This window comes from Crocodylus siamensis, chromosome 1 (genome assembly GCF_052110815.1).
Source record: "Crocodylus siamensis isolate JL-2025a chromosome 1, ASM5211081v1, whole genome shotgun sequence".
In the NCBI taxonomy this organism is placed as follows: domain Eukaryota; kingdom Metazoa; phylum Chordata; order Crocodylia; family Crocodylidae; genus Crocodylus; species Crocodylus siamensis.
In genome coordinates this window covers 283,194,733-283,216,937 of record NC_143395.1, presented here as the reverse complement: position 1 = coordinate 283,216,937, position 22,205 = coordinate 283,194,733, and the positions used below count along the sequence as shown (strand labels likewise).

At 44.6% G+C, this 22,205-nt stretch overlaps 1 protein-coding gene across 1 annotated transcript in view; it reads right to left on the bottom strand.

The window, feature by feature from the left end:
• The window catches only part of ANOS1 (anosmin 1), a 216,781-nt gene that overhangs the window by 20,157 nt on the left and 174,419 nt on the right, over positions 1-22,205 (bottom strand). The window lies entirely within an intron of this gene.

Sequence of the window (22,205 nt, the reverse complement as noted above, 5' to 3'; positions counted from 1 at the left end):
ACTTGCATCTGATTACCAGGGCTTTGCCATTGGACGTGCCTGTTAGACTGAGAAACAAACTTGCAGTGCATCTGTGAGCAGGTTTCATCTGATTTCATCTGCTCTGATTCATTCAATTATTGCCTATCGCTTGCTCCCTCTTCTGAGACAAGAACACAGGACATGCAATCCATCACCTGGCTTCTAGGGATCTGAAAACTCACTAGTGTTATATTAACCGTCTGTAGTCTTTGCCAAATGACTACACAGTAAATCCTCTTATTGATCACGTACTATTGCATAATCAGGAAATCATCCCTTTAAATACACTAACACAAGATGGATCATTTTCAGATCAATGTAAGCTATAAATGCAGCCTATTTACTAGTTGTTATATAGAAATAGCACTATAGCTCTGTCACAGAAAGACTAACTGAACCCAGGTTACTGGTCCACTACAAACTGGACAATACCCTACAATTCAATTTAGGCTGCTAAATACCATAGCACACATCGTAAAAAAAAAAGAATCCTTAAAGCTTTGGAAGTTATCTTCAGTAAAGTATCCTAACATACTAATCCAGACGTTTAGCTAATTGTCTGTATGGAATTCTCATTTATATTTGGTTTTTACACAAAATTTGATGTATTTCCAGATTCTGGCAATACAGGAGGCTTATTGGGACTACGGGAATCACTCCTGTTCATTTTCCAATTTACCTGAGCGGCCCCCTTGGGCACATAGCAATTGTTGCGTATTTGTAATATCTATAATGATATGTTCTGTTAAATGGGAAAATAAAGAGAAAACCACCATGACCTATACGTGAGTTATCATAGTTAATGTTCCAGCAACAAAATGGCCTCTGAGCACTGAGACATGGTTATGATATGAAAAACCAATAGCAACATTTCATTTTTTTTTCAGTTTAACAGACTATTGTAAATAATACAATTATTTGTTTGGATAAATATATTCTTAGCTAGAGCTGACATGGGAAATGAAAGCTGCAGCTAGGGCCCTCCAAATCTTTCCGTTCTAAAGGTTAATTTTCAGCAGATTGAATTTTCTAAATTTTTTTTGTCCTGAGGCTGAAATTTTTCAGCTTTTCTCTCTGTTTTGGTGGTATTTTTCTTTTTTCTTGTTTAGTCACTTTGAATAACAAGACAGTTGGAACAAAAATAATTAAATTTACCAACAGTATTAACAAAACTTTCCTTTCTATAAAAAAAAACTTGTGACAAATGTCAGTGATTTGGACTGAAACATAGAAATATGTATGGGAGATAATCCCTACTTCAGACAGATACTTTTTAACAGCTGGGAGAAAAGCAGATATTTTTAATTTGCCTGGATTACAAAGAAAAAAATCATTCTTTTTTACAAGATCTCCTTTTAGAACTATCCTAACATACTGGAAAATAAAATGATACAGAATGAACTTGTATAGAATAATATACAATTACAAGTAAAAAAAAAAAATGAAATTACTCTGAAAATGCATTTCTTTTTTCTCTTTTGTTGTGGTTAGTGTATGAAGATCATGGCTCTAAAATTTATACATCTGTATCTTTGATAGTTGAAGCTGTACATCTGACAGCTTTAAACATGTGAAAGAAAACTGTTATATAACTATTTCTAACAGCTATGTGCATTTGTTCGCCAGTCTCACACCACTACTGTGCCTTTATTTGATTGTTGTTCCTGTAGTAATAGTAATAGGAGTTGTTCATTTTGTTCATTACCAGCCACAATCATGGCAGCAGAAGTTCCTGCTAATAGTGCAATGGCAGTCAATTCAACAAATTGGGAAATGACTGGCTAGGCTGCAGTACTGCAGAAAAGGGCTTGGGGGTTATACTGAGCCATAAACTGAATAAGAGCAAATGGTTTGCTCCTGCTGCAAAAAAAAAGTCAGTAGCTTATTTAGCTGTACAAATAGGAACTGATTCACTTGCATGTCAAAAAGTAGGTGGACAAATTAGAAAAAAGGTTAACAGAAAGCAAAAAAAGTTATTAGAACCCAAGGTAACCTGACTCATGAATAAAGGTTTAAAGAACTGGGATTATTTAGTCAAGGGAAGAGAAGGCTGAGGGGCAGTCAAGTATCAGAAGGGTGGTTATAAAGAAACGGTGACTGCAGGGAACAGGGCATGGAGAAAGTCTTAAATTGTAATCAGGTAATTTAGGTTCCCTAAGAGGAAGAGGATGGCTAACAGAGTGGCCACTAACACATCCACAGAATACAGGACATACCCTTGGTTAGGGGTGGGACCACTGGTCCCCTTGCTCAATCAGAGGTGAGGGGTGGGGGTCACTGCCTCCTCGCCCAATCAGCAGCAAGGGCCGGAGCAACCCTAAAAGGCCCTCCCTCCCTGGCTCAGAACCCAGCTCCTCCTGACTGTGCACCACCCTAACTCTAGGCACAGACAACAGAATTGCAAGGACAAATGATTGCCTTGCAATATTTCCACTTGGGTGTCTGTCACTTTAAGGGCTGGAGCAGGGAGCTGTCAGGTGGCTAATGATAGTGGCCATTTGCAAGAGCTGCCATTTTTGATAGCTATGTTTTAAAAGCAGAGCAGTTTGTGTTCAGCTGGATGGGGAGTAACATTGCCTGGTGGAGCTCTTGCTCCAGAAATATCTCAGAGGTAAGGATGAGGCTATGGGGAAGGAGGAGGCCTCATTGGTCCTCGGCATGACCTAAAACCAAACCCGGCTGAGATAGGGAGGCCTTGTGGGACTGCCAGTGGTGCAGCAGCCCCACACAAATACCAGGACTGCTCACCTCCCTGGTGAAGGTTGGGTCAGGGTGCCTGAATAACACCCTGCCCCCACCTTTGAGTGGGTTATTAGGAGGGTTGAAGGGAGCCAGGCATGCAAAATATCTGCACCTGAGCCCTATGGAGTGTTGGACCCTGGAGTGAGGGCCAGGCATGTTTAGTGAGCAGTACCTGAGCCCTAGGGGTGTAAGACCCTGGCCCTGGGAGAACATGGAGCGAAGGTCAGACATGCTTAAGTGAGAGAAGCACCTGAACCTGTCAGGGTGGAAGACCCCAGGCCCCAGAGAGCAGGGGGCAGAGTTGTGAACCAAGGGAGGGGCACAGTGGTCCAGTGAGAGGCCAGGGGCAAAGTCAGCCTGTAGTTGAGCTCAGCCCCATTTGGGTGAGGGTCACAGAAGTGGCACAAAAGACCATGCCAGGGCTTATTGAAGGGTGAAGAGAAAAGCCTGAGGATCTCTCTGGAGTAGGGCGGAGTGAATGTGGCCTGAGTAGGCAGTATGTGAGAGGCCCTTGTGAGAGAGGGGCAGAGTGTGAGATAACCTTGTGAGGAGGAGGTGGTATGTGTGTGGTTTGAGAAGGTAGCATGAGAGAGACACAAGCATGTGTCCAGTTGGACCTGGCTTTGAACCGGAGATGGAACACACTGTGTGGGGTGTCAGCAAGGCATGGGACATGTGTGGGGATGGTAGGCATGTGTACCTATTGACCACGGTTATCTGGGAGCATGAAGGGCAGCCTCCCACCTATTAAACATCCCAATCATTCATCAACAAGCCAGGCAGTTTGCCCAGAGACAAGGGTGGGCCACACTAGTACTGGGCCTGGAAAGTGCCCTTGCCACACCAGTAATGAACTGAAAAACAGGACTTGTTGCAATCCATTCCTTATTCAGAAATAGACAGGGATAAAGGGTTTAAAAACAAGATGGTCCAGTATAAAACAGGACTAATGACCATCTAATGGCTAAGCATGGCAACAGTTTGCTGAGAGAATCTTGATCCTTGTAAGTTTTTAAAAGCGGGTTATACAAACAGTTGTTTTGAACAGTTTAAACAGAAATGGTCCTGCCTTGATCAAAAGCTGAACTTGAACTGGATGAACTTCTGAGGTTCCTTCCAGGTCTACTTTTTAAGAGTACGTGATTTTAAGTTGTAGGTTGGTCTAATGGCAATTAATATAACTACAATTAAATATAATAGATACAATTTTACAGAACAAAATACAGGTGAAGGTAATTCATTATAATTCAGTGAGCTACAGGTTGTACCTTTAAGTGAAAAGTTAAGTGTGTATTTATTATACCGTATTGCATAAAATCTTGTCTTCATTTAGCCCAGTTCCCTGCTATTACAAAGAACAAGTTAATATAATCCCTTTCAAAAACTGATCAGGCTCCACCTGAAAAGCTGTTAGGCATACAGAGATAAAAAACCTATAGGATATCTGTTCCAGAATATTAGTCTGCAGATAATTAAATACTCTATTTAAAAAAAAAATTGAAATTAAAGAGGTTAATAAAAAGGGTGCTGTATATCAGAGGTTCCCAACTCCCAGGCCACAGTCTGATACTGGGCCATGAAGGGTTGGCTGCCAGTCTGCAGGAAGGTTGGCTGCTGGATGGGATGTTAATTATACTCAGTGTAAAAATGGGTTGGCTGCCAGTCCACAGTATGCACTTCCAGACTGCAGTCTGCCAGTCTGCAGACCAGTCTGTGGTCACTTCCAGTCAGTGCAGTGGCGACGCGTAGGGGGTGCATGGAGATGCACGTGCACCCCCTGAGAGCACTGGTGCACCCCGTGACAGCAGTGTTCCCTGTTTAGGTGATGGGCGGGGGGGGGGCAGGGGAGAGTGCTGCTGCCCTCCTGTGAGCACTGGCTGGGGAGTGGGGGTCCCCCTGTGGCCGATCGTGCCAACTCTGGGGGGCAGGGGTTCCCTCACGGCCAACTGCACTGACCCGTAAGTGCCAGCTGCACACCCAGAAGTGGCATTTCCGCATTGCCTCAATCAGCTATGGGGGGGAATCCCCCCCCACTGGTCAGCATGATCAGCTGCGGGGGGACCCCCCAGTCACCGATTGGCCGCTGGAGGGAGCAAGTGCCCCCCCTAACTCAGGAGGCACCAATTGCCCATGGGTCTGAGGTCACTTCTGGCCCATGGTCTAAAAAGGTTGGGAACTACTGCTGTATATGCATGAAAACACACACATACCTAACCTTTACATTTGTTTTAAGATTGCAGATCCCCAAACATTAACTAATGAACAATGAATTAGGAGGACATTCTAAATGGTTAGACTTAATGTGCACAATGCTAAATATATGAAATAGAAGAAAAGCTAGTTACAGAAGAAAGAAGTAATGGAATTGAAATAACTACTTCAAGAACTACTGGAGTATTGAGCTTCTAAAAAATGTCCCATATTATCCAATTCCACTAAAAATATTCTAATGATATAGACAATTTTACAAAACTGGACATCGTTTCTAATACCCAACCTTAGATGTTTTAGGGATCTCAAATACCCGCCCCCCCAAATTAAGAGTTCTGTTGAAACTAGTGGTCACTTTTGAACATTTTGGTCATAATAATTGATAAATGAAATCAGGTTTCTGGGCAGAGAAAAAGTTCACTAGGGCATCACTTAAAATTCTGAGCACTTGCATATATTTAAATGTGTTCTTGAACTGGAACCCTATCTAGGGTCTGAATAGCAGAAATTTGATTTAGGGAATTGTTAGAGGTGGTTGAAAGCAATTCTGACAACAGATATTCCATCTGTATCTAATGATTGATGTACTCAGGTCTGTTTAGAAAATCTTCCAAAACAACTGTACTTAACATTTCAATTCTTCTTCAGATGGAATATCTAGTTAAGCTTTTTTTCATTTTATAAAACTTTTGAATAATTTAAAGTAAAGAACTTCTATTTTTTTTCAAAGGCTTTTTACCATTTCTGTTCTGCTGTAGATTTTCCATATGTTACTTGCCATGTGAATGATTTGATTTCATGTGGTTCATTTTCATCCCATCATATTGTTACAGATATTTTTTTTTAGCCTCAAATACATTCTTTTATGGCTGAAGAGTTCCAGATCAACAACATGGGGAACTTAAATCCTTTTCGTAGCTAGAATAGGCAGTGGTATAGCAAGGGCAGCAGCAACAGGACAAGCCTCTCCATAACATCAGGCCAATGTGTTTCAACACTGTTCTGAGACACAACCTATACAATTAAGAAAGAGTTCTAATATTATAAAAGCCTTAGTCTGTCTGTCTGTCTGTAACGCTTTATTCACGCTGTGATTGGCTGACAAACAGCCAATCAGAGTGTGAACAAGCATTCGAACAGGAGCTGGTGGCTGTGGAGTGCTGCCATGATGGTGGGGACACAGGGGATGCGGGGCGGCAAGCCAGCATAGCTGGCCTGCCCCCCTGGCCCTGCTCCCTGGAGGCCGGGACAATGCAACAGATGGAACAGAGGGGGCAAGGCCAGCCTGCCCTGCTCCCTGAAGCTGGTAATGATGGATCGAAGGCGGGGTAGGGCCACCAGAGCTGGCTTTGCCTCCCCCCTTACTACTTGCAGGTGATGGAGGTGGTGCTGGGGGGGAGCGGGGTTGGGATGCCATGAAAGCCCATCCCACCCCACTTCTGTTGTCGTTGCCTGCAGAGCCCATTGCGGTGGTGGTGGGAGGACAAGTGGGCCCAATGTGGGTTGGGAGACTAGCAGGTGCTCCATGGTGGTGGCAGTGGGGGAAAGGGGAGGAGTGGGCCTGGGCCTGACACAGGGGGAAGGAGGACCAAGTCCAAGCCAGGGGAGAAGCCAGCCCACCTCGGTGGTGGGGGGGGAACAGCAGGCTTGACCTGATATTGCCTGATGCGGCAGCATCTGGGAGAGGGGAGGACTGAACCTCCTCCCCCACTTGTGCCTGGGTCCACTCTTCCACCCCTCCATCTGCTCCAAGCCTGGTCCTCCTTTTCCCCTGCTGCTGTCAGGTTGGCCTGGGCCAGCTTCTCCTCCTGCTGTGGTAGGCTGACTTTTCCCCACCCTCCGGTCCTCCACCGTATCAGGCCCGGGCCCCTCTGCTGCGGCGGGAGGTGGCGAGTGGGCCCAGACCCGAAGCAGCAGGACGTAAAGGGGGAGCAGGCCCCAATGTCGGGGGAGAGGCACAGGGCTCTGTCCCCACACACTCCCCCCCATTATTCCTGACTGGTAATTGGCTAGTATATATTTGCTGGTGTGCTTCTGTTGGAGTAAGATACCATGGCTAGATCATTCAACTTGAGGAAATAGGCAGCATAACCAGTTTTTCCACTGAGTAACTTTGGATAACTTCCAGAGTAACTTCATTACTCTGTGCCTTAGTCCTCTTACTGTAAAATAGTGACAGTGACGTCTTTTGTGAAGTTCTGGATAAAAAGTGACATATAAATGCTGGACTTTTATTATTATTATTCAGGTTTTGTTTTGTTGATGAACAATTTATAATTAATTCCTAGTACTTTATATTATTAGCTATATTCAGTTGTATGGATGTTTTATACATGTTAGTACAAGAATAATAATGGCACTTGTTGTACAGTACATCCAGCTGTATTATAGGGACTTATTTGAAAGAGTAAATCAAACAAGGCTTGATTAAAAACAATATTTCAAAGTAGACTTCTTAAGCAAGAACCACTTAGCCTACGATTTAATTTAAATGAAAATGCCTGCAACATGTAGAGCCTGCAAACTTTCACAGCAACCCTGTGCAGAATGATCTCTGCACTTGAAGAGAATTAGGAACAGTATGAGGGTGGTAATAAGATGATAAAAATAGAAATGAAAAAGCACTGACTTTAGTATCATAAAACATTTAAATATACCAATGTGTTTGTTAGGTATTTGATAATACTGTAAATTGGTACTGTCTGCTCTCAGGAAGAACCCCAATAAATCAAACTAATTTATAAATACTGTGACTGGAGTTATCTTATCTGAGTGTAGCAATTTTTTCACTGAATAACATAAATTCAATCTCTTTCTTTTTATGAAATGACAAGTCCTTAATTTATTCAATATCCAAAATGAGTCAATTTGTGAATTTGTTGTGTATGTAGCTAACTATGGATTTATGATGAATAGTTTGCTTTGACTATTCCATGTCATTTAACAGCACTGATTAGATGTGGTCAGCCACATGATTTTGTTTCTGTTCTCTTACTAAGAGTGTTCATCATACAAGTTTCTGAGCACCACGACTATGATTCAGCAAAGCACTTAAGCAGGTGATTAATCCAAATGATTTCAAAAGTTAAACATTGCTTTAGTGAAGAAGGGCTAGAATGTTCAGCATCTGGAAGAATTAAGACCTTTGTGAGTATTCATCACATAAATCAGAAGGGTGGCTTGAATGTACCTCTGTAGTTTTAAGTCTCTTACAGGTAGCAGATAAACAGGAACATTAGAAAAAGTAAACAAGTTCCTTTCCATTTCACGCAGAACAATGCTGAGTTATCATTGATATCGAAGGTTTATACTGCCAAATTTACTGACCAATGAAAAATTTAAAATGTGTTTTTTATCTCAAGACAATGCATAAGAAGCATTAGCTGAAAGTGCTATGTGCAATTACTTATTTGGCTTGTTTAATGCCTTTGTGATAAGGGCTATTGAAAGAGCTTCAGGAGCTGTGTTGTGCTAAACAATAGCCTATCCTATAAAAAAACCCAAAACATACCACAGTCACTGGATGCCATGGGCTCGGGACAAACATTCAAAAGAGCCTGAGCCTGAATTGATTCAGTCTTTGCAGGTTAGTCTAACCTACAGAGAGTGAACTTGTTTGCAAGTGGGTAGATGTTCAGCACAGAGGGAAACTCTTCCCCCTCTTCCCTCTCCCCTACTGCCACAGGGTAGGGAGGGGAGCTCTGTTTGGTGTTGAGGAGCTCTTGTCCTTCCCACTCCTCCTCCCCACCCCCGGCTGTGGGGTGGGAACACTTCAAGGCTGCTCATCCCTGGAGGGGGCTCTTCCCCCAGCTTCTCCCCACCACCGAAGAGTGGGGAGGGGAGGCTCCATGCAATGCTGCCTAGCCCCAGATGGGGACTCTTCCCCAACTCCCCTGCTCCCAGGGTGGGGACGGAGGCTCTGTTCCATTCTGGAGGGTTCTCTTCCCCCTCATCCCCCTGCCCGCACCCCCGCCACAAGGGGCAGAGAGGGGGGACTCTGTGCAGGCTGGCTGGCCCTGGCACCAGAGGGGGATACTTCTCCTCTCACCCCATGGTGTCTGTTCAGTGTCTCGCCATGTGCTGTCCCTGCTCTGATTAGAGAGCAAAGAGGAGGGGCCAGCCCAGCTCTGAAGCAGAGCAGACCACTGCCCAGAGAGCATGCCAGGATTTGAGGGGAGTCTGTTTTATCTTAAATCAGCAAGGGGTCTGGGACAGACATTGCATACACCAGTTTGAGCCAAATCAAGTTAAGGCTGATACTACATTTAACTAGGTTATCTCAAACCAGTTTCAGTCATTTTCAAACTGGTTTATGTGCACTGAATGTCTGTTCTGTTACAGGTTTAAACCAGTTTCTAATCGCTTAAACTGGTTTGTGTGTAATGTCTGTCCATAACCATGGTGATATGTTGTTCTACTTCTCTTAAAGTAGGATTGTGACTGGACTTGGTGACTAGGGTATTTTTATGCATCTAAGTGCTGCAGCACCAGGCGCTTTGAAAATCACGCAGCACTGAAATGTCTGCAGTTGTATAAGTGTGAAAATGCTCATTAGTGCTGAGAAAATAGCAGTGGTGTACTTTTGAACTAAAACACATAGAAGGTGCTATTTTCCGTGTGCAAATGTGCTTTTAGCCACTTACACAAGTTCACGTGATGCAGCTCAGTGCATGTAAGCTTGCGTGCAGATATCTGGCATGTCAAGTGTTGGATCTCTGGCATGTCATGGGACCATAAAGTATGTGTATAAATTCCCTCGAGTAACAGAAGCAAAGTACACCAGTTTTATTCATTGAAGCACTACTGGGTGAACTGGGGTGGCAAATCTAAGTCTCTCGCTTCTCTCTGTTCCCTCTATGCAGGATAGAACTGGAGCCAGCTTCTGCTCCCATGCTGCAATACCTGGTGGCAGTATCTAGTACAGGAACTCAGGGAAGCATCTCCTAACCCTTATACAACTAGGTAATCATAATAGTTTGGCTACAATTCAACTCATCACGAACAGTAAAACATGCAAACTTAAAATTTAATTTCTGTGAGTATTTGCACAAGCAAAATTCAAATGGTAAAATGTTCCAGGAAAATAAATATGAGGCTTGAATACAGGGAGAAAAAAATAAAGTAAATGATTGTAAATTTTTATGTGCTATTAGTACCTATAATTCTATCTGATGCTAAAATGCAGCTAAACTCAGATGGCCCACACAGCAATATTCTGTATGACATCACAAAGTAATGCTAAAACATGATTTAGGTGAAGAAGTGGAGAATACTTTAACTATCTGAAACTTCAGATAGGGAGAATGTAACTACTAGTTCCTAAAATGGAATTTGACCACAGTGTCCTACTGGGGTTCATAATACTTCTCTTGCAAAAAGTGATGCAAGATTTTTAATAAACACAAACCATTTGGTTTACATCTCCCAAGAAGCAAAATGTTTCTTGCAAACCTATTAAGTCCTAATCTAATGGTAGGACTGTGCACTGAAAGGAAAAAAAGGTACACTTCAGCCTGTTCACTGGGCCATTCACATTGTTCCCTGTAGTTATCAGAGTATCTGCATATGGAATACGTCTTAAGTGGAGGTCCTAAACCTGACATTCTAGGGCTAATATTCCTTTTCCTGGCCAAGACTGTTTTATGTTGTCATAATAATCTAATGCTCTTTTGTGTTGTGCAAGACTGTTACTGCTGTTCAGCAACTCTCTAGCTTTCTATGCAGTTTTAGGGGTGCTCTCTTAATATCTGGAAATAAAATTTGTACAATTGTTGTAGTTGCTTGCTGACTGATTCAGCCAACCATGTAAGGAGAAAAACAATCCCAAAACATCATTAGGTTTCTTTTTGATTATAGAACGCTTAAGTCTCAAGACAACTCTGAAAAAAAATCTCAAATAATTCCTCATTCATTCAATGAAATTAAAGTGAAGTGCAAAAACCCTCAACTGTCTTTAAAATCTAATTCAATAAATAGTCTTTCAAAAGCTAATTTATACTCTGAAAAATGGATGGTAGTGCTTAAATTGTAAAGCATTAGGTATTTCATTTTATGCCACTTAAAACAAGTTTTTTTTCTCTCTCTTCTTTCCTTTCCTTTCACTTTTGAATACATCCTCTGTATCATAAAATAGTAGGTCCTTTCCAAGAAGTACATTAAAATAAAGTATGTAGTTTAAAGATGGGTCCAAGTTATAAGTATGGATCCAACTGTGGATCCATACTGTAGATTGTATATTATTGGGAAATGGAGACATATCTCTAAATATCTTTGAAAATCTGTGTGTTAGTTCATCTTGTTAGTGTGATGCAGTTAATATGTTGTCACTAAATAAGTGACATCATAATACCTGAAATATAATTCAAATGTAATAAGAAGAACTCACTTTATAGAATGCACTTCTCGTGGTTAACTAGACAAGAAGAGATTAGAACAAGTAAATGTGAACGCTTAAAAAAAATATTGCTGCAAAAGAAAGATACTGTGTTTGAAAATACACCATTTTTCTTAAACGGTCAAAATACATTCAGACAGCTTGTTTAATAGCTGGCGAATATATATTTTAATTCTGTAAAATGAGTTTGCTTTCTGTAAGCAATTTCCCAATTTGTGGATGTATATCTGCCAACAGTTATAAAACACTCTTTATAAAATTCCACATTATGATGGCACACACTGAACTATGCTGATGGCAAGGGTTTTTCATCTGCAGTCAGTTTTCAGTCTGATCTATTAACGTAAACTCATACTGTTCAAACTGGTTCTCAAAAGAGATTATTCTCCTAAAGTTGATAATAACCAGGGATCCTGGTTTTCTTTGATAAAAAAATCCCCAATTTTTGGATTAAAATAAGTAACCCAAATTCCACAGTTTTGCACCGTTACAATGAAACACCACTGAAAATTGGGGATTTTTTTTATCAGAGAAAACCAGGATCCCTGTTCAAAACAGACCTCCTGCTGGAAGCATGGCAATGAAGTCAATAGGACTACTACTTTCACAAGACAAGTTATATATGCTTATCAGTGCTTGCAGGATCAGACCTCACATGCTTTCACAATTTCTTATATTGATTTGGGGTGATAGTGAGTCTCATATGGAGGCCTTCACCATTATTTCAGAAATTCTTAGGTGAAGCAGGTATGCTGGGGGTTTTATGCCCAGCCTGAGAATGAAGGCCATGGGTATAGGATGGCAGTTTGGGCATGGGCCAGTGGATCTATGGAAAGGGTATAGAAATCTGCAGACACTGTACCAGTCCATACTGAACACAGGGATATTGTGCTGCATTTTCAAGATTGCCTGTCATTTGAAAGGAGTCTTCTACTCACTTGGTTTCCCATATGGGAAACATAAATTTCAACATTATCAATCAATGGCAAAGTTACACATCCAAGTGCATGTTATCTTTACTAGTTGTATTATTTGTTAATGCGTTTTTAATACATCTCTCCAGGTACCTCCTTAGTTCTTCAGGCACCTAATAGAAGAAAAAAATATTTTGAGTATTGCACTTGATTTATAAAAGTATTAGAAAACTGATTGATTGCCAGCCACAAGGATTGCCTTTCCTTCTTCTGAGTGGAGTACAACAGAAAGAGAAAAAGCCCAGAAATTCAGCAATGGGAAAATATATGACCCAGTCTTGCATACTCTTCTTACTACCATATAGCAGTAGCACTCTGGTAAGAAAGTAGAATTACCTATTGTGCACACATTTATTTCTCAAGCTGCATTGGGTGATACAATGAAAGTTTACTGCAATAAATTCTTTTGTGCTTCACAAAGAGGTTTTCCTGTTGGTCTGACTACTTCCTTTCAATGGCATAGCTTTAATGTACACTTACTTTATTGCCTGAAGAACTGCAATGAGGTTAGGAACAAACATTGTACCTGTGTTTGTCCCAGAACAAAAATATCACCAGATTAGCATGTAACACATCACTCTTCTAATCAGGGGCCAGTGAGCAGTTGACTGCACTGCCATTTTTGTGCCACTGATTATATCATGTAATTCTGGAAAAAACTGTTCAGACATACTTTGCAATATCCCAGGGTAAATGGTTAGTATTTCTTGTAAATGTCTTATTTTATTTCTGTATAACTGCCGCGCGGCACTCTCACATTTATGTGACCTTGTAGTTTTGGCTTCTAATCAAAATGAAAGCTTTATATTTTCCCACACTTGTATTAAGCTGCACATGTGTATTTTCTAAGTTTCATTTCTTATCTATAAGTGTCATTCCTGCAGAAACGAAACTTATGTAAAAAATCTACCTAGTAACTATTATGTAAAAGAGAACTATCCTATCCCTGTATGCTTAGCTTATATCATAGTTAGTGTCACAGAGGCAGTCCAACCAACATCTATAAAGAGGCATAGAGGCAAGAAGTAGCAGAGACGACGACTGGACGACCCTTCAGGCTTGATCACCCTGTAGCCGGTCCTCAGCCTCCCCGCCTGGGCGTATCCCAGCGAAAACCAAGGCCTTGAAAATCCGACAATCGACAGCGATTCACAGTGTTACAGTTTTGTTATCCACCATCCCGTTCATAAGCTGTTGACCAGCCCTAGGACTAGCTAGTGAGTAGCCGCACCTATCCCGCAAGGGGTGGAAAGCAAGGGCTTGCTAGTAAACCCTGTGGGCCAACAGACCCCCTTTGTATCCGGCATACTGTAACTGAAGAAACATCAGAGACTCCACCTCTTGACTGCCTCTCTTCGTAGCTTAGACAGCATATCTACGCTTTCTATACTTATATTTACTGCAACTTCGTTCCAGCCAGTCTCCCCTCTTATTCGTAAGAGGGTGAGGCCAGGTGAGTGAATAAAACAAATTTTTACTTTACCTTATATTTACTCTGTAATAACTTCTACCACTAACACCCTACCTCAATGAGCTGTTGACCAGTTCTGGGACTTAAGGAGTTGGCAGCCGCACCTAGCCCATCGGGTTAGAATGCAAGGGCTTACTCCGGAACCCCCTGAACCAACAGACATCCTACAAACTTATTATAGAAAACTAACAACTTACTCTAAGTCGTCTACTTGCGCCAACTCGGCAAACCTCGAAGGTGGTCATAAAGCTACCTCCAATCCCACCCCACAAGCCGCGCGCTTGCCCGCTCCGTAAAGCCCGCGGCTCCCCAAGTGGTGCCGGAATCGCTAGCCCGGCATTCCGCCACATTTCTTATCTATTTTTATCCTGGGAAAATGGACCTTGACATCTGTGTAACTGAACTTTACTCCAGGATAACATGGTTTATTCTGGGATAAATATTACATCTCTTTGTAGCCTGAGGTAATATGGTAAAACAGAAAATGGCCTGGTGTTCAAACACTGATTTGCCTACTGCACCAGTTATTACTTACTTAAAGAATGACTAGGTGCTCAAGCAATACTGATTTACTTTCAATAACAATCATATTATCCAGTGCTTTAGAGCTAGCAAACAAACCTTAATGACACAGAATAGTTCCATTATCTTCAATGAGTAAGGAGTGCAGGGCTGGATCATGTCCCTGTTAGGGACAATAGTGGGAAGTCTTTCAATTATTTTTTAACTCTGTGGCATGAAAATGACTTTTCACAAAAAATAAAGAAAAAAGCCCAGTGTAAACAGTTGCCTCATTTATCTTCCTTCCTATATGTTGATTTTGTTTCTCTACAATAGTTTGAAAAGGTTTTTTTGACAGCTTTCTGTTTGCTTTGTCTTACATTTTATTTTTCTCTTTAATTTAATTGATTATTCCTGGTCAGTTGTTTTATCAGAAAAATGGTAGGGTTTTTTGTCCCTCTGCACTTAAAGTGTTCATTTTATATTTCTGGCAAATATTAAAGCAAAGAATCAACTCTGAAGCCAAGTCTTAATGCATTTTAAATGTTTAACTTTTGAAGAAAAAGCAAAGGGCAAACAACTTGACACTAAGTGGAAACATCCAAGAAGTCCATAAAATGTTTAATATGGGCTAAATGCTGGGTGGGAAGAGCGGTGACTGAACTGGAGCTTTTCCTGAGTAGGAACAGTTGTACTATTCCTAAATAAGAGCCTCTAAACATTAACAATATGGAGAAAGCATAAGTTTAGGAAATGGGACTGTGACATTCTGATTTGGAAGGAAATTATCACATTAAATTACAGTGTGTTGGTCCTTTTATGAGAATTAGTGCAGTAAGTGATGCAAATTATGGCAGTAGGAGTATAAAGAATAAAGTCCCTCTTTTTTTTCATGGGAAATATCTCCTTCTAAAACCCAGAGGGTATTTGACTTTGGAGGTACTTAAAGGCTTCTAAAACTGAGGTCCAAAACCTCAGATCTCCTGTCACCAAACCGCTGTTGGGTAGGTGAAACATGAGAAACCTTTTATTATCACAGTTCCAGCCTTGATTACTGCACAAGATTCCTTAGGACTTTAATTGTCACAAGCAGTTAATCCTTTTAGGCTGAAGGTTCATAGTGCAGCCGTTCTTGGCAATAGACTTTACTCCAACGCTATCCTGTTCCCAGCGCCAAGGAGTTAAAAGTGATTTGTTTGATTTGGTTCCACTGCATTACATAAATAGCACATAATTTCTAATTTCACACAGTCAAGATGGCCAGAAAATCTGGCCACAAGCAAGTTCTTCTTTTCCTTGACAAAAGTTGAATTCATGAAGCTTAAGGAATGTACTATGTTTCTCTAATCCTAGGCCTATGTCAAAGGGAGCAAATGAAAGACACATTTTCTTCTCCTGAACAAGAAACCATTATACCCATCTAATTACTATATACTTTTGTGATAATTATGCCTAGTAAAATTAAGTATGTTTGCTAAGTGCCTTATAATATTTGAGGTGTGGCACTATTCCTGTTACCACACATCCTTAAGTGTATGCATTATTGCTATCATAAAAAACAGGCATTCAGTTGGAATCTTTTTTAAAAAGGATTTATTTGAATACATAAGGCCAGATTCTACTACATTCTTTACATGCCCAAGGTTCACTGAAATTAATGTAACATATGAAATGGGACATGTAAAAAACAAGCCTGGAGAAGTAATTCTTGCTTTTGAACCAGTGGCACATTCATGTAGCACAAGTCATGACCAAGGATCTGGGTTTTCCATTTCCCACAGAAAAATGGTGTACACAGTGGATTTGAACTTTTACTGGAGGCAAACCTGGATTTCTTATTTTCCCAGAGAAACCCATGGATTTTGCAATGAGCTCCCTGCAGGCTAGCAGAGTTCCAGCGTGCAAGGAGCTGGGAGAGAGTGGGAGGAGGGCAGTGAGACAGGGCATGTACATGCGCATGGCCCCAGGCAGCCTGGACAGCAGTCCCTGCAGGTAAGTATGGGGGGGTGGGTTTGAGGCCCCCCATAAGGAGGGAGGGAACTGGGCCAGACTGGGACTGGGGCTGCTGCTACATGGGGCTTGGGGCGACAAGTCATGGCTGCAGGGATTGAGATGGGGCCTTGGGTGACCTGGCCAGGAGCCAGGGGGGTGGGGCTGGCTCCCCACCATGACATGCACTCCCTAGGGAGGCAGGTGGGACCCACACTCCCCCAATCTGTGCACAAGGTTGTTGGTGCAGGCTTCTGCCATGCTGCCCTCCTCCTGGGGCCTCTGCAGCTCAGCGGGTGCAACCCAGTGTGGCAGGGAACAGTGGGGCCGCATAGAGAAGCTGGTCACCGCTGCGAGCTCTGCATTGCCCTGGTGATGCACCTTCTGTGTGTACGGCTGCAGTGATGGCAGCAGTGTGGGGGTGCCCCTCAAAGCAGCCGCGCATGCAGGACACACATCACCAGGGCAGTGTGGAGCAAGCAGCAGTGAACAGCCTCTCTGCATGGCCCTGTTGTTCCCTGCCACACCAGGTCACACCCTCCGGGCTGTGGAGGTCTCAGAGGAGGACAGCAGGGTGGGAGCCCAAGCCTGCAGCCCACGCCTGCCCTGCGCACAGATCTGAAGTTTGGGGGATGTGGAAGGAAAGTGAAGCCTTTCTTTTCTTCTACTAGTTTACCATAGGGTCTTCTTCAAGTACCACAGAGAGGTGAGGGGCTAGCTTAGGGTTGTAAGGGTAGAGGCTATTCTTCAATGTGTCTTTCTCAATGCTTCATTTTTTGGATGGTCCACTCTGTGAAATACTTAAATAAGAATTTAAACAAATTGTGAATAACTCTCCAGCCAAGTGATTATGGCATTCTCTGTGAAGGTGGGATAAGTCACTTCAAACCCCCAAAAGACAGAGAATGCTGAATTTCCTCCATCTTGGGGAGCAGGCATGGGTAGGGAGGTGTTCTAACTTCTGAGCCCCATCTCTCTCTTTATGTTCCCCAAGTCCTTTTTCCAGAAGGGAGCTAATGTATCAAGATGAATATTAAACAAGTGCATAAAGGGGATAAGCTAGGCCTGGATAAGAATCAAGATCTGAAGAAACTACATATATGGGAAGCTACAAAAGTGGATATCCAAGGGTGGCCAGAAGAATATTTTTGTTCCTAAAATCAGTTGCAAGAGTCTAAAGGAAAAAAAATTCCTTTTGCAGAGTATGGCTTCAAACTTGATATTTTACTGTATGTTATGTACACATTAACTTAAGAAAGACAAGGTTCTTTGGGTGAATCCGATCTCTTTTACTAGATTAACTTAAATAGTTGGAAAACAATTTTTAAGCAAGCTTTTGGGTTCAAAATCCCTTTGTCAGGCTAAAGAAGTTTCAGCAGTTGGTGTGTGCTCTTTCTGGATGGAATGAAAAGTAAATGTCCTTAGATCAACATGGCTACAACCTACACCCCTTAACTTAAAAAACACATATATAGATTTCTAGGAGGGAAAAAAATCACTAACAGTGTTAGCATAATTTCAAATAATAGTCTGTGAGGACACTGATTATAATACTTACTAAACTGAAACAATGTCCAAAAACATACTTTGTTCTAGAAGGCAGTGAAAACTATCTTTTTTTTTTCCACTTCCAAGACTAATTAGATACTTACACTTACACTCAGGAGCTAGGAGCAGCGGGGAGAGGAAGGTCACAGGCACACTTGTGTCTTACACACACTTGTGCCCCCTTACCTGACCCAGAGCGGAGGCGAGAGCAGCAGAAGTGAATGGAGCAGCAGCGGGGGCAGCAGCAGCTGATCCCCCTAAGGTAAGTGGGGCAGCTGAGCCGGATCAGGAGGGGAAGCCCCCCCAGATCCCTCCTAGCTGAGCCGGTAGGGAGCCGCGCTCCTGAGCCGCGTGAACAGAGCACGCAAACAGGTGCGTTCTGTAAGACCGTGCCGGCGTTCGCGCCGGAGGGGGAGCAGGAGGGGCCCAGAGGCTGACTCGTGTTAACGCGGGGCAGAGGACCCGAACTCAGCTAGAAACTCAGCGACTCCTATGATGGTGTCGACACGGAGTGCTGCCAGGGCCCCTGCCCAGGGGGCGCGGCCTTCCCGGGGCTTGTCTGAGGCCTCCACCCAGACGGAGCCCACGGGTGGGCTGGTGTCCCCCAATCCCCTGGCCTGCGGGAGCTGCCCAGCAAGGCCTGGGGGGGCAGGGACTGGAGACCCCCACACCTGTTCTGCAGGCACCCGCCTTAGGGCCCTGGAGGCGCAGGTGAGGGAGCTCCAGGAGGAGGTTAGCAGGCTGAGGGGAATCAGGGAGCCGGAGGAGGAAACTGACAGATATCTTCTTTCCCTGCAGGGTTGTATGACCAAGGAGGATGCACCTCAAGATGAGCCCTCCACTGCTAAGTGGCAGATGGTCACCTTCCGTGCCAGGGCTGTTCGAAACACAGCAGCACCTGTTCCTCCAGTTCAGCTGGAGAACAGGTATGAAGCCTTGGCAGTCCAGGAGGAGGAGGAAGGAGAGGACGAAACCGGGGAGGAGGCAACTCCACGCTCACCGCGTCCCGTGCAAGCTGAAGGAGGCAAGAAGGCCAGGAGGAAGAAGCGTCGCGTGATCGTCATTGCTGACTCCATCCTGAGAGGTACAGAGGGCCCCATCTGTCGCCGGGACCCCTTGGCACGCGAGGTATACTGCCTACCTGGAGCAAGGATTCAGGACATGAAAGGGATGCTCCAAACCGTAATCCAGCCCACCGATTATTACCCCATGGTCCTAGTCCATGTGGGCACTAATGATGCAGCCAGGAGGAGCCCTGATCGCCTGATGGAGGACTACCACGCTCTGGGGTGCGTGCTGAAGGAGATGGGCACACAGGTGGTTTTCTCTTCTATCCTGCCAGTGAGTGGGTGAGGCAGACATCATGAAACGTGCATTGCGGAGACCAACTGGCGGCTACAGGAATGGTGCTTCGAGGAGGGCTTTGGCTTCCTCAGCCATGACCAGCACATCACGACAAGAGACATGCTGGGATGGGATGGGCTCCACCTTTCCCCTAAAGGTAAGCGTGTGTTCTCTTCTAGGTTGGCGGACCTCCTCCGGCAGGCTTTAAACTAGGCTCGTCGGGGGAAGGGCAAGATGAGGGAGGAGGAAACATCAGACTGCCAGACCAAACAGCACCCACAACTACAGCTCAGCCCAGCCCAATGAGCAAAGCGAATAAACAGGTAAGAGATAGGGGCCAGGGTAACGCTGGGACTAGGGGGTCAGTACACACATCCACAGGAGGCCTCAAATGCCTCTACACAAATGCTCATAGTATGAGTAACAAGCAGGAGGAACTCACCCTCCTGCTGGCTGACACCAGCCCGGACATAGTGGGGATTATGGAAATGTGGTGGGACTCAACGCATGATTGGGTGGTGAATGTCAAGGGCTATAGGCTGTACAGGAGGGATAGGATAGGAAAGAGAGGTGGGGGCGTGGCACTCTACATTAAGGAGGAATACACATCCTCGTCAATTAGCAAGGAGTCGGGGAGGGGCACTCTGAAGTGCTTTGGGTTAGAGTACAAGGCAGTCGAGGGGAAAGAGATTTAATGGTGGGAGTCTACTACAGACCTCCCAACCAAGGAAAAGAGCTTGACCAGGAATTCTTGGGTCAGCTCACAGAGGTAGTGAAGGCTGAGGATGTGGTAGTCATGGGGGACCTGAACTTCCTGGACATCTGCAAGGAAGAACCGTCAGCCAGGTCTGAACACTCACATAGGTTCTTGGACAGAATGCAGGATCTCCATCTAACCCAGGAAGTAAACAGCCGCACTAGGGGAGACACCTTGTTGGACCTAGTGCTGGCCACGGGTGATGACCTGGTGAGGGGTCTGCATGTGCTTGACCACCTGGGCGACAGTGATCATCGCCTGCTGGAATTCACCATCCAGCGTAAGGTGGCAAAGGCATGCAGTAAGGCAGCGGCCCTAGATTTTAGGAGGGCGAACTTCAGTGAGCTAAGGAGGATAGTTGGAGAAGAGCTGAGGTCTCGGGGGGAGGGGAGCCAGGTGTCCAAAGAGAGTGGTTGCTCCTTAAGGAGACGATCCTACAAGCCCAAAGGAAGGTAATCCCAACGAGGATCAAAGGCAGCAGGAGAGCACACAAGCCTCCATGACTCACCAAAAGCTTCTGGGAATGTCTCCTTGCTAAAAAGGAGGCTTACACCCAATGGAAAGAAGGGGTCATCTCCAGGGAGGACTATTCTGCAGTTGCTCGGGGATGTAGGGGGGTAGTTAAGAAGGCCAAGGCGGAGATGGAACTGGGACTAGCTTCCCAGATTAAGGACAATAAGAAGTCCTTTTTTAAATACATAGGAGGTAAAAAGAAGGTCCCGGGTAATATGGGGCCCTTGCAGGACGCATTGGAAAATTTGGTGGTCACACCAGATGGCAAAGCTAAAATGTTTAATGATTTCTTTGCCTCCTTCTTCCTAAGTAGGGACCAGAACAGCCACCTCCCTGCTGGGCCCCCCTCGGGCCCCGGGGGAGGCACACACACCTAGCGAGGATTTAGTTAGGGAGCTTCTGGAGGGGTTGGACGTATTCAAGTCAGCCGGTCCAGATGATCTCCACCCTAGAGTTCTAAAGGAACTGGCCGAGGTCATTGCAAGTCCCCTGGCACGACTTTATGAGCACTCGTGGTGCTCTGGTGAGGTACCGGAGGACTGGAAGAGGGCCAGTGTGGTTCCCATCTTCAAAAAAGGCACGAAGAAGGACCCGGGAAACTATAGGCCGGTTATTCTTACCTCGATCTTAGGCAAGCTGTTTGAGAAAATTATGCTGGCACACATCCAGGAGGGGCCAGCAGGGGACTGCATGCTTAGGGGCAACCAAAATGGGTTCATCAGTGGCAGGTCCTGTCAGACCAATCTGGTGGCCTTTTACGATCAGATCATTAGATGCAAGGGTAGCAGTGGATATAGTCTTCCTGGACTTCCGGAAGGCTTTTGACTCTGTCTCTCACCCCGTTCTCATTAAGAAACTGGGGTGCTGTGGTGTAGACACCCACACAGTCAAATGGGTCGCCATCTGGCTAGAGGGCCGCACCCAGAGGGTGGTAGTGGATGGGTCCTTCTCGACCTGGAAGGACGTGGGCAGTGGGGTTCCACAGGGCTCGGTCCTTGGGCCCGCACTGTTCAATATCTTCATCAGTGATTTGGATGAGGGGGTAAAAAGCACCCTGTTGTGGGGGGACATGGGCACACTGGAAGGATGCAGCAAGCTACAATCAGACGTAGATAGGTTAAAAGGGTGGGCGGATGAGAATAGGATGGGTTTCAACACAGACAAGTGCAAGGTGATGCACCTCGGGAGGAACAACTGGCACCATATCTACAGGTTAGGGAACTCCCCTCTTGTCAGCACGGAGGCGGAAAAGGATCTTGGAGTCATCATTGACTCCAAGATGAACATGGGCCGGCAGTGTGGGGATGCAGTCAGGAAGGCCATCCGCACCGTGTCATGCATCCACAGATGCATCTCGAGCAGGTCCAAAGAGGTGATCCTTCCCCTCTATGTGGCACTGGTCAGGCCGCAGTTGGAGTACTGTGTCCAGTTCTGGGCACCACACTTCAAGAGGGATGTCGACAGCATGGAGAGGGTCCAGAGGAGGGCCACTCATATGATCAGGGGACAACAGGGCAGGCCCTATGAGGAGAGGCTATGGGATCTGAACCTGTTCAGCCTCCAAAAGAGAAGGCTGAGGGGGGATCTTGTGGCCTGTTATAAACTAGTCAGGGGGGATCAGCAGGCATTGGGGGAGCTCCGCCAGGAGTGACCAGGAATAACAGTCACAAGCTGGCAGAGGGTGGGTTTAGGTTAGATATCAGGAGGCGCTACTTCACGGTCAGGGTGGCTGGGGTCTGG